The 17,938-nt window shown below is 41.5% G+C and overlaps 1 protein-coding gene across 7 annotated transcripts in view; it reads left to right on the top strand.

The window, feature by feature from the left end:
• Positions 1 to 1,980: 1,980 nt before the first annotated feature.
• Positions 1,981 to 17,938, top strand: part of RAPH1 (Ras association (RalGDS/AF-6) and pleckstrin homology domains 1) — a 102,865-nt gene continuing 86,907 nt past the window's right edge. Inside the window, exon 1 of one of the 7 annotated variants that reach the window (XM_070770308.1) lies at positions 1,981 to 2,214. The gene's annotated coding sequence lies outside the window, so the exon portion shown is untranslated. The remainder of the gene's footprint in view (positions 2,215 to 17,938) is intronic. The other 6 variants (XM_070770316.1, XM_070770312.1, XM_070770324.1 and 3 more) reach the window with 6 other exon arrangements.

Below are 17,938 nucleotides of genomic sequence, written 5' to 3'. Positions count from 1 at the left end.
AGAGTGAAAACGTTGGCTTAAAGCTCAACATTCAGAAAACTATGATCATGGCATCCGGTCCCATCACTTTATGGCAAATAGATGGGGAAACAGTGGAAACAGTGTCAGACTTAATTATTTTGGGCTCCAAAATCACTGCAGATGGTGACTGCAGCCATGAAATTAAAAGACACTTACTCCTTGGAAGGAAAGTTATGACCGACCTAGACAGCATATTCAAAAGCAGAGACATTACTTTGCCAACAAAGGTCCATCTAGTCAAGGCTATGGTTTTTCCAATGGTCATGTATGGATGTGAGAGTTGGACTATAAAGAAAGCTGAGTGCGGAAGAATGATGCTTTTGAAGTGTGGTGTTGGAGAAGACTCTTGAGAGTCCGTTGGACTGCAAGGAGATCCAACCAGTCCATCCTAAAGGAGATGAGTCCTGGGTGTTCATTGGAAGGACTGATGTTGAAGTGGAAACTCCAATACTTTGGCCACCTGATGTGAAGAGCTGACTCATTGGAAAAGACCTTGATGCAGGGAAAGATTGAGGGCAGGAGGAGAAGGGGACAACAGAGGATGAGATGGTTGGATGGCATCATCGACTCGATGGACATGGGTTTGGGTGGACTACAGGAGTTGGTCATGGACAGGGAGGTCTGGCATGCTGCGGTTCATGGGTTGGCAGAGTCTGCATGACTGAGAGACTGAACTGAACTGAGACTTAAAATACAAAATTGCAGTTTTGTTACTAAAGTACAGATATCTTAAGTGTGAAATGCAACTAGTAACTGTATTCTATAGTTCTAAATACCAGTTTGAAACAGATTGTGTACCAGTTTGAAACAGATTGTGCAAGAGACCAAACCACTTCAAAGTCCTCAAGAATATCTGAAAGAAGGAATGTAATTAGCCAAACCAGGATTTGGCCCCAGGACAGAGAAATGAACACTTTGGTTCTTACAAAGGGAGCCAGGATCTCAGAAATGTATAGTCAATTCTTTGTGAAAACTCAAGATACAGATACTCTTACTTAGCAAGCATATGGGAAGACATGAAAAAGAAATGTTCACTGCAACTAATTCCAGGTCACACTTCCGATTTGTTAATTGTTTTAATGATGTCAACAAATCTGCTTTGCACGTAGCCAGGCGAAAATGATTTAATTCTATTTTGTCTTTCTTTTAATCAGAAGGTCAAAATAAAGACAGAAACAAAATTTTAAAGTCTAAGTCAAGCCTACATCGAAATAAGCAGTATCCGAGTAACTTAGAGCTTGGTGATAAAGACGCCACTGCCTTACTCCCAAACCGTTTCAATAAGGTGTGTGTGTGTGTGTGACAGAAACTAAGAACACAAGGTAAGCAAACTGCAAAGTTAAAAAATAATCGAGAATAACTGAAATGTTCAATTTCTAAAAGCTTCCTAACATAGTGCATGAAACTACAGAGAGCTGTTGGCCAAAATGGGATTTCCTAAAAAAAGGCCTCACAGACTGCAACGACTGCAGTCCTTTAAGTGCCCCGTCTGATGGGTTGCTGGAGTCTCGGAATACTCCATCAGGTCCTTGACAGACACGGTCAAGGCTTCGGTGTCTCAGGGCCCTCGGACACAGGCCGCTGGGCCTGCTTCCAAGGAAAAGCGAGCAGGGGTGGCACAGCCCGGGAATTTTCCTCCCTCACTCATTCATTCTCTGATTCACTGGTTCCTGGAGGCGGTTCCCAGGGACGCGCGGAGGACAGGCGGAGCGCCGGCGGCCGGGGCTGGGTGCGGTCGGGCGCCTGGGGCTGTGGGGAGCGAGGCGGGCCAGGGGGCGCGGGCAGGGGGCGCTAGCAACGGGCGCCTGGGGGGCGGGCTCGGCTGCCTTCGCCGGAAGTGAGCGGCTGGCGACGGGCGGGGGGTGGCGGGGAGCGAGCGGCCGGGCGCGAGTCTGTCCGCCCGTCGGCCGCCCGGCCCTCAGCCCCGCCTTCTGCGTCTCGGCCGGACGCGGCCGCACTCGGCTCCGCCGCCGCTGCCCGCTGCGGCCGCCCCGCCCGCCGCCTCGCCCCCGCCGCCGCCGCCCGGTCGGTCAGTCAGTCAGTCAGTCACGGAGCGCGCGGCGCGGGAGCTGCGGGCGCTCGCGGCGTCTCCAGGGAAGGAGCGCCGCGCCTGAGAAGGAGGCGGCGGCAGCTGCTGCCCAGCCCGGGGCCATTCCGGAGCCGTGCCCGCCGGAGGACCGAGCCGTTGCTGCGGTGAGTGCTCAGCCTCGCCCTCGGGGCCGGCCGAGGGAGCTGGCGGGGCGCGGGGCAGGGAAGCGCAGCCGTCGCTCCCGCCTCCATTTTCCCGGCTCCCGGCCCGACCATCCGGACGCGGTGCGGCGGCCGAGCCTGGGGTGGGGTCGGGGCCGGGGCCGGGGCTGGTGGGACCTCGCCCGGCCGGTGGGTGGGGGTCAGCGGGGCCCGGGCTGCACCCTGCGCCCCCGGGGGCCGCGACAGAGGGAGACAATGAGATGCAAGGCCGCCTGGGGAGGGTGCGGTTGGGCTTCTCCGACCCGGCTTCGGGGGCTGGTGGCCCGGGATCGCGGGGAGGCAAGGACTCTTCCTTCCCCGGATTAGCCGCAGAAACCAGTGATTCGGTGTCTGGGGTTCCTCGGGTTTCGGTGCCCCGCATCTTTCGTAAATGAGTTCAGTGCAGAGATTGAGAAAGGCGGGGCACCTTCCGTGTTTTCTTTCTAATTAAGCAAGCTAAGTAATTGCTCCATGGCTTTTGAGCCCATCTCATCTGTGTGTGTGTGTGCATTCCCGCCGGAAATCCAAACTGCAGCTCATGGTGGGGGGCGGGGGGGAAGAGGAGATGGAAGGCAGTGAAGTAATATAAGGGTGCCTTCGTTTTAAGACGGTTTGAGAGATGTGGTTTCTTATTCAGACCGCGTCTTAGGGTGTCCCCACTGTGTGAGCTGGAAACCGCATAAGTCATTGCTTGTGAGCACGAAGACATGGTTTAGGATGAAATAAGAGCTTTGGGGAAGGGTGTAAGCGTTGCATCAAATGTGACTTAGTGTGGCTGTCGTATATTGTGTGGGAAGAGCCTTTGGGGGAAATCTGAGGGAACCGAACGGTTCTTCTCTGTGCCTCCCGGTAAGGGTTGGTGTTGTCTGCAGCGTTTGTCTTGGAGATGTGTGTAAAGTCCGCTGTAAAGGAACAGTAAAGCTAATCGGTTAGGGGTGGGGCGTGATGATGGTGTTAAAAGGGTGGTAGTGAGTCCGGAGGAATACTCAGTTCAGCAAGTATTTATGGAATAGCTGCTATCTGTTAGGCAGGGTGGAGGACATAAAGTGAACAAGACTGCAGCTTATCGTGGTGTTTCGAAAGAGCTCTTTGAAGCCAGGGGAACCAGCTGCTCCGTATGCACTGGAATTGGCTGGTAGTGTGACGTTGGATAAGCTATTGCACTCTCAACAGTATGCTTCTCTGTCAGTAAAATGGGAATAACTAAGACCACCTGCTTGCCTCCCGAGGTGGTTGCCAAACGGATTAAATGAGATAATGTGTGCAAAATGCCTAGCACCTGGCAGGGCACCCAAGGTGTTTAACAAATGTTAATTCCTTTCCTCCCTAGCCCACAGCGCCTAAGATTTTCTTGGGGGAAGGTGGGGAAAGAAGTGAATGTAGGTAATGGTAATGCAATGCATTATATAATAAAATGTTGAAGTAGAGGTGCAAAATAGGGAAGTGAAGAGGCGAGGGAATAATTCTAAATTGGGAGCACTGGGGGGAAATCCTTGGAAGCTGTGGCATTTAAGTGAGATCTTAAAGGATGGGTAGGATTTCAGCTGGTGTAGATGGGGATGGGGGCATTCCGAGTGGGGGTGGTGTTCTCCTTTGAGAGAGGCATTGAGGAGGAAGAGCAGTGGGGGAAGGGCAAGATTAGAGACGCTTAGAGGTGTTTTAGCTCTCGTTCGTCTGACCTTCAAAGATTGTCTGTTATTTTGCTTTCTGTGTTGTGAATTTCCCAGAAAACAGACCTAGCCTATTCAAGTAAGTACAGAAATGTCTACACAGTTCAATACATGATTTTTTGGATGAATCATTTTGTCTTATTTGAACTGCTGCTCTCTCCTGTTTGAATTTAATAAGGAATTATTTGTAGGTATTTCCTTATGATGCATATTAGTTCTGTTTGGTAGAAAAAGTTGCTGGTATTTTAGAGTCAGTGGTCTCATTAAGATTATTATGTGACGAGTAACTGGCTGAAAGGCATGGAGTAGTGGGGACCTATTGGGTGTGTCTCAAACTCTTGGTCAGTATCATTTGTTTTCACAAATATTTTAACACTTCATTTTCAGAAGAGGTGTCTTTGAAACTGATTAAACTGACTTTTCTTTTGGTTTGGCTACCTTTTGGTTCCCATCCCACTTGTAATTATTTATTAGATTAGCATGGTAGATAACCATCACACTATTATTCACAGACTCTTGGACATATATTATAAAATCATGACTGCACTTGGTTCTGAAGTAGTTGAATGTGAGCAATCGTATCATTGACCTCAAATTCTTATTCTGAGAAGATGAACGTTAGCAGACAAGCTATGTGAGTTCAAGCAAGTCACATACCTTGAACTCTAAATTCCTTTACCAGTAAAATGAGAAATTGGGTTAAATCACTGGTTTTCAGTCTACGTTTTACTGAAGTCTATAATTTTGAGGTGGACCTTCAGAGGTACTCCAGATGTTTGAGTTTAATCTCATTTAAAATGTGTTTTAAACCTATAGTAATAAAAAGCACCTATTTTATGACATACATTGTTTTAAGTACTTTACATGTATTGACTTCATCCTTGCTGTAATCCTATGATACAGGTATGAGAAAAAAGGCACAGGTTACAGAGCTATAAAGTGGCAGAGCTGTGTTTGAAAACAGATAGCATAACTCGTAAGCTTATGTTCCTTATGGCATTCCTATATTGCCACCATAAAAAATAAAAAACACACACACTATATATATATATATATATATATATATATATATTTGGTGGTAAAATATACAACATAGAGGGCTTCCCAGGTGGCTCAGTGGTAGGGAATCTGCCTGCTAATGCAGGAGACCTAGGTTTGATCCCTAGGTCGATAAGGTCCCCTGGAGGAGGAAATGGCAACCTACTCCAGTATTCTTGGCTGAAGAAGCCAGTGGACAGAGGCACCTGTGGGCTGTAGTCCATGGGATTGCAGAGAGTCCAAGACGACAGCACACATGCGTGACACATATAGCATAAAAGTTACCATTTTGATCATTTTTAAAGGTACAGTTCAGTGGTATTAAATACTTTTACATAGTTGTGCAACCATCATGACTGTCCATCTCTGGAACTTCGTCATCCTCCCATACTGAAACTGTATCCATTAAACATTAACTCTCCAACCCCTTTCCCTCTGGCCCCTGATAACACTTTTCTACTTTGTCTCTGTGATTTGACTACTCTAGATATATCTTATAAATGAGATCATGAAATATTTGTTTTGTATCTGGCTCGTTTCACTTAGGGTAATGTCTTCAAGGTTCATCCATGCTGGAGCATGAATCAGAATTGCATTCCTTTTTAAGGCTGAATAACAGTCCATTGTGTGTGTGTGTATGTGTGTATATCTGTGTATGTGTGATACTGTATATCACACATACGTTTGGTTGTTTCCACCTTTTGGCTGTTGTAATACTGCTCTGAACTTTGGTGTATACATATCTGCTCAAGTCCCTGCTTTCACTTCTTTGGGGTATATACCCAGAAGTGGAACTGCTGGATCATATGGTAATTTTGTGTTGAATTTTTGAGGAACTGCCACTCCGTTTTCTACAGCAGCTGCAGCATTTTACACTCCTGCCAGCACAAGGGTTTCAGTTTCTCCACATCCTCACCTCAACACTTGTCATTTTCTGTGATTTTGATAATAGCCATTCCTGGTGGCTCAGGTGGTAAAGAATCCGCCAGCAATTCAGGAGACCTGGGTTCGATCCCTGGGTTGGGAAGATCCCCTGGAGAAGGGAAAGGCTACCCACTCCAGTACTCTGGGCCTGGAGAATTCCATGACTATATAGTCCATAGGGTCGAAAAGAGTTGGACACAACTGAGCGACTTTCACTTCACTTAATGAGGGGCACTTAATAAAGTGGCATCTCTTTGTGTTTTTGACTTGCATTTTTCCTAATGATTAGTGATTAGAGCATCTTTTCTTGTGCTTATTGGCCATCTGTGTATCTTTGTAGAAATATCTATCCAGGTCCTTCGCCAATTTTAAAAAACTTGTTTTGTTGTTGAATTATAGCAGTTCTTTATACACTCTGGATATTAAATATCATATCAGATCCATGGTTTACATTTTCTCTTCTATGGGTTGCCTTTTTACTCTGTTGATAGTGTCCTTTGATGTACAAAAGTCTTTCATTTTAATGATATCCACTTCATCTATATTTTTCTTTTGTTGACTGTGCTTTTGGTGTCCAAGAAATCATTGCCAAATCCAGTGTCAGGAGGCTTTCCCCCTGTGTTTTCTTCTGAGAGTTCTATAGTTTTAGATATTATATTTAGCTCTATGATCCATTTTGAGTTAATATTTGCATATGGTTTTAGGTAAGGGTACAGCGTCATCCTTTGCGTGTGGATATCCAGTTTTTCTAGCACCATTTTAGCACGCTTGTGTACATAAACATAAAATTTGTCACATTGCAGACAGTAGTGTTTTATGGTTATACCTGCTTTACTGAAGCAGGGGGAGGATAAGCATTCCTTAGAATAAAACATCTTTTACCATCTCTGCTTATTTGTGAATTTTAAGTAGGTAAGGAAAGTTGTAGTTTGCAGTAAATTAAAAAAAAATTGAGTCCTGTGCAAGTCTATTCATATAGAATTGTCTAAACAATACATTACTATGGTATATGAACTGTGTTCAACTAAATGACAGGCACAACTGAAGCCGGTTCCTTTGGGGTATACTCATCCTGTGTAACGGAGAAGGCAATGGCACCCCACTCCTGTACTCTTGCCTGGAAAATCCCATGGATGGAGGAGCCTGGTAGGCTGCAGTCCATGGGTTTGCTAAGAGTCGGGCACGACTGAGCGACTTCACTTTCACTTTTCACTTTCATGCATTGGAGAAGGAAATGGCAACCCACTCCAGTGTTCTTGCCTGGAGAATCCCAGGGACAGGGGAGCCTGGTGGGCTGCCGTCTCTGGGGTCGCACAGAGTCGGACATGACTGAAGCGACTTAGCAGCAGCAGCATCCTGTGTAAATCAGTTTAGTAACAAATGAATGTATAGCACTATGTCCTAATATATTACAGATGTTTTATAGCTTATTGGAAGCTTGGGTTTTTCTTGTTTGCCTTGTAAGCAGTTTTTACATATGATTACTACTCATATTGAAATAAAAAGTCTTATTTATATCTTTATTAATCAATTTAATTGAAGCATATCCAGACACTAGGAAGCAAACCATTAAAAACTACTAACAAAACAAAACCAAAGCTGCTACCTACTTTCAACTACTTACCTGAGTAAAATAAAAACAAAATTTTACGGAAATAAATGGATTGCTTAGGTGTCAAGACTAACATCTCTAACACTCAATTTGTCTCTTTTGAGTTTGTAACAAATTATAATGTATTTGAACATAAAATGGTATTAATAGTGCTTCTGTAGCTATATATATTTGGCATGCTGAATAAGATTTCTTCTGGAAAAGTTTTGTTGTGAAATATTAGAAAACCCCCAGATTATATGATGTATAAGCTTCATCCCATGCTCTTAACACTATTCTTTTAAGATACATTATTTACCACACTTTGGGGCAGGTGTCTTAAAATACATCACTCATAACTTAAAAATTGACTCTTTAAAACTCATTATATATTCTGCTATTCATAAAACATTTACTGGTAGCTCTGCTTTAGGCAGAGATATATATAATGGAGAAAACAAAGAGATAGGTATTCTCCCCTCCAAAATAGAATGTTAATTTAAATGCAGGATTCAGGGATTCAGTAGAGAATGTAATTAAGGGATCAGAGTCTAAAGAAACTGTGTGCATGCTGTCACGTCAGTTGTGTCCAACTCTGCGACCCCATGGACCGTAGCCCACCAGGCTTCTCTGTCCATGGGATTCTCCAGGCAAAAATACTGGAGTGGGTTGCCAGATCCCCTTCTCCAGGGGATCTTCCTGAGCCAGGGATCTAATCCGTGTTACTTATGTCTCCTGCACTGGCAGGAGGGTTCTTTACCACTAGTGCCACCTAAAATGGGTGAGTAGTTAGGCTTGGAAAAGAGGGATAAGTCATCCCTTTCAGTTCAGTTCAGTTGCTCAGTCATGTCCGACTCTTTGCAACCCCATGGACTGCAGCATACCAGGCTTCCCTGTCCATCACCAAGAACTGGAGCCTACTTAAACTCATATCCATCGTGTCGGTGATGCCATCCGACCATCTCATCCTCTGTCGTCCCCTTCTCCTCCTGCCTTCAGTCTTTCCCAGCATCAGGGTCTTTTCCAGTGAGTTGATTCTTTGCATCAGGTGACCAAAGTATTGGAGTTTCAGCTTCAGCATCAGTCCTTCCAATGAATACTCAGGACTGATTTCCTTTAGGATGGACTGGTTGGATCTCTTTGCAGTGCAAAGGACTCTCAAGAGTCTTTTCTAACAACACAGTTCAAAAGTAACAGTTCTTTGACGCTCAGCTTTTCTTTATAGTCCAACTCTCGCATCCATACATGACTATTGGAAAAACCATAGCTTTGACTAGACAGACCTTTGTTGGCAAAGTAATGTCTCTGCTTTTTAATATGCCGTCTAGGTTGGTCATAGCTTTTCTTCCAAGGAGCAAGCGTCTTTTAATTTCATGGCTGCAATCACCATCTGCAGTGATTTTGGAGCCCCCCAAAATAAAGTCTCTCACTGTTTGCAGTGTTTCCACATCTGTTTGTCATGAAGTGATGGGACCGGATGCCATGATCTTAGTTTTCTGAATGTTGAGCTTTAAGCCAACGTTTTCACTCTCTTCTTTCACTTTCATCAAGAGGCTCTTTAGTTCTTCGCTTTCTGCCATAAGGGTGGTGTCATCTGCATATCTGAGGTTCTTAATATTTCTCCCGGCAGTCTTGATTCCAGCTTGTGCTTCATCCAGCCCAGCATTTCTCATGATGTATTCTGCATATAAGTTAAATAAGCAGGATGACAATATACAGCCTTGACGTACTGCTTTCCCGATTGGCAGTCAGTCTGTTGTTCCATGTCCAGTTCTAACTGTTGCTTCTTGATCTGCATACAGATTTCTCAGGAGGCAGGTCAGGTGGTCTGATATTTCCATCTCTTTAAGAATTTTCCACAGTTTGTTGTGATCCACACAAAGGCTTTGGCATAGTCAATAACACAAAAGTAGATGTTTTTCTGGAACTCTCTTGCTTTTTTGATGATTCAGCAGATGTTGGCAATTTGTTCTCTGTTCCTCTGCCTTTTCTAAATGCAGCTTGAACATCTGGAAGTTCATGGTTCACATACTGTTGAAGCCTAACCTGGAGAATTTTGTGCATTACTTTGCTAGTTTGTAAGACGAGTGCAATTGTGTGGTAGTTTGAACATTCTTTGGCATTGCCTTTCTCTGGGATTGGAATGAAAATGGACCTTTTCCAGTCCTGTGGCCACTGTTGAGTTTTCCAGATTTGCTGTCATATTGAATGCAGCACTTTCACAGCATCATTTTTTAGGATTTGAAATAGCTCAACTGGAATTCCGTCATCTTTATTAGCTTTGTTCGTAGAGTGGTGCTTCCTAAGGCCCACTTGACTTTGCATTCCAGGATGTCTGGCTCTAGGTGGGTGATCACACCATCGTGGTTATCTGGGTAATGAAGATCTCTTTTGTATAGTTCTTCTGTGTATTCTTGCCACTTCTTCTTAATATCTTCTGCTTCTGTTGCTGCTGCTGCTAAGTCACTTCAGTTGTGGCTGACTCCGTGCGACCCCGAAGACAGCAGCCCACCAGGCTCCCCCATCCCTGGGATTCTCCAGGCAAGAACACTGTAGTGGGTTGCCAGTTCCTTCTCCAATGCATGAAAGTGAAAAGTGAAAGTGAAGTCCCTCAGTCGTGCCCGACTCTTAGCAACCCCATGGACTGCAGCCTACCAGGCTCCTCTGGCCATGGGATTTTCCAGGCAAGAGTACTGGAGTGGGGTGCCATTGCCTTCTCCATCTGCTTCTGTTAGGTCCCTACCATTTCTGTCCTTTATTGAGCCCATCTTTGCATGAAATGTTCCCTTGGTATCTAATTTTCTTGAAGAGATCTCTAGTCTTTCCCATTGTACTGTTTTCCTCTATTTCTTTGCACTGTTCATTGAGGAAGGCTTTCTTATATCTCCTTGCTGTTCTTTGGAACTCTGCATTCAAATGGGTATATCTTTCCTTTTCTCTTTTGCCTTTAGCTCTTCTTCTTTTCTCAGCTATTTGTAAGGCCTTGTCAGACAACCATTTTGCCTTTTTGCATTTCTTTTTCTTGGAGATGGTCTTGATCACTGCCTCCTGTACAACGTCATGAACCTCCGTCCATAGTCATCCTTTTACATGAGAAGAAAAGCAAGATTGGGTGGCCCATAATTGATGTCATTGTGTGGCACTTAAAATGTAAGCCCCCTGATGAAGAATAGTGAAATCTGGAGAAAATTAGAACTGTAAACATATTGATAGACTCATATTTTGTAGAATTACAGGAGTAAGTATGATTTTGTAATTGTGCTTGAAGATTGAATGCTTTTTTTGGAAATTGTTTAGAATGATCTTACTAAGTTTGATATGTGAAGAAAAGTGCTAACTAAGTCAGTACAGCAAAATCACTAATAATAGGACTTGCAAATACAGTGTATTCTTAAGTGTCCCAGATTGTACATGCATCTATCCATGGTTCCAAGCATGGTTTATTTTTCCTAATTTTTCTGGTTAAAATCCTACACATCTTTTGAGTCCCATTTCCATTGCCACCCACCTTTGTGAAGCTGTTTGATACCAGCTAGAATTCATTGCCTTCTTCATTCCTCTAGATTTCACTTGATTTGCCCTATGCTGTGGATAACTATGTACTGTCTTAAATACCCAAGTCTGGAATATTCGATCCAGTTTTACTCATCTGAAATGTCTCCCAGTCCCTTAAATATAACAGAAATGCAGTGAAAAAGGATTTAATGAAAGCCATTATTTGAAGAATATGTTATAGTTGGTGTTACATCTCTGAAAGGATCCATAAAAATCTAATAATGTTTATCTTATTTATAAAGAAGAATTCTTTCTCGGCTTATTTGGTTTATTTTATAATGTAACAAGTGACTTTAGAGATTTGTGAAGGGAATCAGTGATCCCTGTTAACTGTGAATAGAGTGCTTTATAAATGTTAATAATAGCTCAAAAACCTTTTTGTTTACCCTAAGTTTTGAAAATAAATATATATATTTTTAAAGCAGGCATAATGAATACGATGCATTATGTTTGAAAAATCTTGGTTTTACTGCTTAGTAATACAAAAATTCAAAAGTCTGAATCTTAAATCTGTTTATTTTGGTGCTTGGTTTTAATGCTTGTCTTAGCTAAAAGGCAGCTCATGGAGGGACATATACCTAAAAAGATTATAAAGTGCCTCTTTGGCTATACTTTCTAAATGGAGATACTCATTTTTAAATTTATGTCTATCAGTTATGCAGATTTGGCTAACAAAGTTTGCCCTTCCTATGCAAGCCAATTTGAAGATTTGTGTTTATATGTTTTTAATAAATATATTCAAAATCCACAGAAAGTGTATGGAAGGCATTTAAAGAGTTATTAGAAAGTGGCTTCTCTGTTTTTAGAGAGTGCAGGTATGAGTGTTTCAAGATGACACACATTGTTGTCTCCTGGAATACAGTTATTTTCTTACCAAGTTTTAAAATGCTGCTTTTACCTTTAAGATATACATAGATTAACCATGTTATTGTTTTTAAAAATAACTGCTAGGTAGCATACTGCTAACAGTCACTTATCACAGAACGTCAGCAAATTTAGACTTTATTTTGGTAAAGATAAATGTTTAACTCACCTTTAAAGTTAAATTTGATAACACTTTTGAAATACTTTGCCATGAGACACCAATAAACCTGTTTAGTATAAAATACTTATGGGCATTCCTCAGCCGCATCAATAACATCATGTAATAATACTTTGGTGCTTTTTCTGCTTCAAGCTGCAGTAGTTGCTTTTGAGGTTAAACCTTACTTCCCCCGCCCCAACTTACTTTGTTGACATCAAAGCAACTGTTTCATGAAGGATTTTATAATATAGTTTTTCCATAAAGTATTGTTTCTATTAAGAAAATCATTTAGTGTAACAGTGTATCTTCCCTGGAACACCAGTCTGTTGTAGCAGTTTATAAAAAGGTTCGTTCTTTATTTCAATTTTGAAAAAGGAACCAGCCAGTACTATCTCTCTTCCCGCCAAATATTTAGAATCAATCTGGTCCCATCACTTCATGGGAAATAGATGGGGAAACAGTGGAAACAGTGTCAGACTTAATTTTTTTAGGCTTCAAAATCACTGCAGATGGTGACTGTAGCCATGAAATTAAAAGACGCTTATTCCTTGGAAGGAAAGTTATGACCAACCTAGATAGCATATTGAAAAGCCAGAGACATTACTTTGCCAACAAAGGTCCATCTAGTCAAGGCTATGGTTTTTCCTGTGGTCATGTATGGATGTGAGAGTTGGACAGTGAAGAAAGCTGAGCGCCGAAGAATTGATGCTTTTGAAGTGTGGTGTTGGAGAAGACTCTTGAGAGTCCGTTGGACTGCAAGGAGATCCAACCAGTCCATTCTGAAGGAGATCAGCCCTGGGATTTCTTTGGAAGGAATGATGCCGAAGCTGAAATTCCAGTACTTTGGCCACCTCATGCGAAGAGTTGACTCATTGGAAAAGACTCTGATGCTGGGAGGGATTGGGGGCAGGAGGAGAAGGGGACGACAGAGGATGAGATGGCTGGATGGCATCACTGACTCGATGGACGTGAGTCTGAGTGAACTCCGGGAGTTGGTGATGGACAGGGAGGCCTGGTGTGCTGCGATTCATGGGGTCGCAAGGAGTCGGACACGACTGAGCAACTGAACTGAGCTGAACTGAGTACCAGAATACTTAGATTACTTAACATATGTGATGTGTGACTTTCTGACAGGTGGCCATAATGAAGAGGCCAGTGTCATTTTGTATGTTAAGGATATACATATATTGTATTACATGATATTGTACTTAAAATACATGTGTGTATTAAGAAAAGATTAAATATAAATGGAACTCCTAATATTTTTTATACCCTAATGGATCATCAGTCATACTTCCTGGGTTATAATCACCTCCATTTTGGAAATCACTGTACACTCTTATTGAATTATTGTTGATAATAATGAGCCTTTTATATTAAGTTCCACTTCATAGTGTATGAAACCAATCTTAAAAATAACCACTTGGGACAAGACATTCTGATTTTCTTACTAATTAGAAAGAAATGTTTGTGGAAGAAATGAGACAAATTTTGACAAAATGAGACCTTAATAAAATTTATTCTTTACCACAATTGAAATTATTGGCTTATTTTGGAAGCTTAAGTTTGGACTTTACATTATGCTTTCAGGAATTAGTTAAGGTGAATTAAATGTACCCACTTAAAATTTAATTTAGTAATTCAGTAGTGTTAAATGACGTAATTTTTCCTCGTTCACAGTGAGCATGTTTTCATTTCTGTGACGGTGCCCTTTCCTTTCTCTACTGCAACTGCAGCTACAGTTGCTTCATCACATGTTTATTTTGCCTGTTCTAGAATCTTATATTAGTTGAATCATATGTATGTGCTCCTTTGTCTCTGATTTCTTGCCCTCAACATGATGTTTTTACATCTATCCACGTTGTTTTTTATTCTGGCATAATATATTCAACTGTACAAATATTGAATGTACCATAGATTGTTTATCCTGTTCCTGTTGATGGGCACCTGGGCTGTTTCCAGTTTGGGTCTACTATGAAGAAAACTACCATGAATATTTTTGTTGAAGTCTGTTTGTAAACAAATATTTCATTTCTCTTGGATAAAGGATTGGAATTTGTAGGTCATAGGTAGATGTCCTTCCTCTTTTTAAAGACTTGTATTTGAAGAACAATATACTTCAGAGCCTCTTGATGAAAGTGAAAGAAGAGAGTGAAAAAGTTGGCTTAAAACTCAACATTCAGAAAACTAAGATCATGGCATCTGGTCCCATCACTTCATGGCAAATAGATGGGGAAACAGTGACAGACTTTATTTTGGGGGGCTCCAAAATCACTGCAGATGGTGACTGCAGCTATGAAATTAAAAGACGCTTTGCTCCTTGGAAGAAAAGTTATGACCAACCTAGACGACATATTAAAAAGCAGAGACATTACTTTGCCAACAAAGGTCTGTCTAGTCAAAGCTATGGTTTTTCCAGTAGTCATGTATGGATATGAGAGTTGGACTATATAAAGAAAGCTGAGTGCCAAAAATTGATGCTTTTGAACTGTGGTGTTGGAGAAGACTCTTGAGAGTCCCTTGCACTGCAAAGAGATCCAACCAGTCCATCCTAAAGGAAATCAGTCCTGAATATTCATTGGAAGGACTGATGGTGAAGCTGAAACTCCAGTACTTTGGCCACCTGATATGAAGAACTGACTCACTTGAAAAGACCCTGATGCTGGGATAGATTGAGGGTGGGAGGAGAAGGGGACGACAGAGGATGAGATGGTTGGATGGCATCATGGACTCAGTGGACATGAGTTTGAGTAAGCTCTGGGAGTTGGTGATGGACAAGGAGGCCTGGCGTGCTGCAGTCCATGGCGTCTCAAAGAGTCTGACCCAACTGAGCAACTGAACTGACTGATACATACTTTATTAGGTGTCTAGAAACTGAATGATGCTAAAGCTGAAACTCCAGTACTTTGGGCACCTCATGCCAAGAGTTGACTCATTGGAAAAGACTCTGATGCTGGGAGGGATTGAGGGCAGGAGGAGAAGGGGACAACAGAGGATGAGATGGCTGGATGGCATCACTGACTCAATGGACATGAGTCTGAGTGAACTCCGGGAGTTGGTGATGGACAGGGAGGCCTGGCGTGCTGCGATTCATGGGGTCGCAAAGAGTCGGACATGACTGAGCAACTGAACTGAACTGAACTGAGAAACTGAATACTCTTTATAACCAGTATGCAGATGAAAAAGAAAATTACCAGTGTGCCAGAAACGTCCCTAATTTTACTTCTCTGTACATCTGCCCTGTTAGCAGTAGCCACTGCCTTGACTTCTGACTCTAACTTTGCTGTAAAGTTTTTGGTTTGCTTGTTTCTTTAAAATTTTTTGACTTCATTGATGTATAATTTCCACGTAATAAACTGCGCACATTAAAGGGACACTGTTTGATAGGCTTTCATACACCTGTGTAGCCATCACTGCAGTCAAGGTAGGGAACATTCTCATCATCCCCTAGTCCCTTCACATCGCTTTGTCAGTCATCCTGTCTTCCACTCTCTCTGTGCACTATCACTGTAGATTAGTTTGAATTTTTTAGAATCTGATGTATGGAATCATACAGTGTTCTGTCTCTAGTCTGGCTTATTTTTATACAGAATAATGATTTTTTTTTATTAACAAGTCTATACAAAAGACTTTAACATTTCAAAGAATCACATGTTCATTCCCACAGGGTTACCAGACTGGGCCACCAGTAAGTTAACACTCACAGCAGGACTTGGAAGGTTATTGCCCAGCTTTTCGACAGGTTCACTTGGGACCAGGCAGCCGCCTTTCCCACAGCTGTGTTCCAAAAAATGATTCAGAGAATGATTATAGATCAGTATAATAGAATAATGATTTTTAGATCATTCTATATTGTTGCTTGGATTCGTTTCTTTCCTTTTTTTTTTAACTACTGAATGGTATTTCATTATGTTATATACTGCATTTTGTTTATCCATTCACCTGTTGATTCTGCTATTTGTGTTGCTTTCATTTACCAATACATTTCATTTACTAATAAAACCACTATGATATTTTGTACAAATGGAGAGAGATACATGCACACATACACCTTTATAACTTATGTTTTTATTTCTCTTGGATAAATACTATGAGGACATGCTGGGTTATATAGGGGGCATGTATTTTTAATTTTTTAATGAACTAGCAAACTTTTCCAAACCTGTATAATTTTATGTATGCAACAGCATGATATGACAATTTTAATTTCTCCACATCCTAGCACTTGGTATTGTCAGTCATTTTCATTCTACTTACTGGAGTGGATACATAGTAGCATCTCATTGTGGTTTTAATTTGCACTTCCCTGATTACTAATAATGTTGAGCAACTTTTCATATTATTTGCCATTTGGGACATGACTGTAAGCTTTTGCCCATTTAAAAAATTGGGTGGTTTTATCTTTTTTTTTACTTAGTTGCAGCAATTCTTTAATATTCTAGATACAAGTCCTTTATCAGGTATATTTGTAAATGTCTTTTCTTAGTTTGTGGCTTGCCTATTTATTTTTTAGTGATGTCTTAGAGATAGCAGAAGTTTTTGTATTGAACTTCATCAAAATGATCAATAGTTCCTTTATAGTTAGTGATTTCTTTATCCTGATAAATCTTGGCCCACACTAAACTCGCAAAGATACCTCCCTATGGCTTTTCCTAGGAGGTTTGTTATACTAGCTTTCACATTTCAGTCTGTGGTCCATTTTGTTTATAGTGTGATGTGAAAGTCAGCCCCCTCATCCCATATTTATATCTATTTGTTCCAGCATCATTTGTTTTGAAATGCTTTGCATTTTTGTCAGTTATATCTCAGTGAAGCTGAGGAAAAACCTCTTTCCTTTCCTCCTTCCCTACTTTGACATCTTTGTTGAAAATATTGGACGATGTAAATGTGGGTCTGTTTCTATACTCTGTTCTGCTGCACTGATGTAGCTTCTTTTCTTTTGCCTAATACTACATTGTCTTGATTACTGAGCCTTACAGTGAGTAAGAAGTCAAGGTAGAGGAAATCCTGCAAGTTCTTTTCCCTAATTGTTTTTGATGATTTTAGGTCATTTCCTTTTTATATAAATTTTAAAATTAGATGTTGGGATATAGACTAGAATTGCACTGAATTTGAATTTCATATTGAAATTGAATTTCAGTATGGGGAGAATTGCCATATAGCAGTGTTGTATCTTCCAATCTATTAACATGGTGTATCTGTCCATTTAATTTAGATTTCTAATTTCTCTCAGCAGTGTTTTAAATATTTCAGTTGGCATAGAATAAACATTGTTTCCTATTTGTGTCCTTTTTTTTTTTTTTTTTACAGCCAAATCATATTTTACTACAAGTTTATAAGTAAATCTTTGACACAGAGATTTTTCTGTTTGATGACCTTACCTAATGCATGGATGTCACATCTTTTCTGATGTGGTGGTGGTGGTCAGTCACTCAGTTGTGTTGACTCTTTGTGACCCCATGGCCTGTAGCATGCTAGGCTTTCCTATTCTTCACTATCTTCCAGAGTTTGCTCACACTCATGTCCATTGAGTTGGTGATGCCGTCCAACTATCTTATCCTCTGTTGTCCCCTTCTCCTCCTGCCCTCAGTCTTTCCCAGCATCAGGGTATTTTCCAATAAGTCAACTCATTGCATCAGGTGGCCAAAGTATTGGAGCTTGAGCACCAGTCCTTCCAATGCATGTTCAGGGTTGATTTCCTTTAGGATGGACTAGTTTGATCTCTTTGCTGTCTACGGGATTCTCAAGAGTCTTCTCCAACACCACAGTTCAAAAACATCAATTCTGCGGTGCTTAGCCTTCTTTATGGTCCACCTCTCACATCCATACATGACTACTGGAAAAACTATAGCTTTGACATACTGACCTTTGTTGGCAAAGTAAGGT

The sequence above is a fragment of the Bos indicus genome, chromosome 2 (genome assembly GCF_029378745.1).
Source record: "Bos indicus isolate NIAB-ARS_2022 breed Sahiwal x Tharparkar chromosome 2, NIAB-ARS_B.indTharparkar_mat_pri_1.0, whole genome shotgun sequence".
Taxonomy (NCBI): Eukaryota; Metazoa; Chordata; class Mammalia; order Artiodactyla; family Bovidae; genus Bos; species Bos indicus.
The sequence above is the reverse complement of the archived record's forward strand: the minus strand, read 5'-3'. Positions and strand labels throughout refer to the sequence as shown.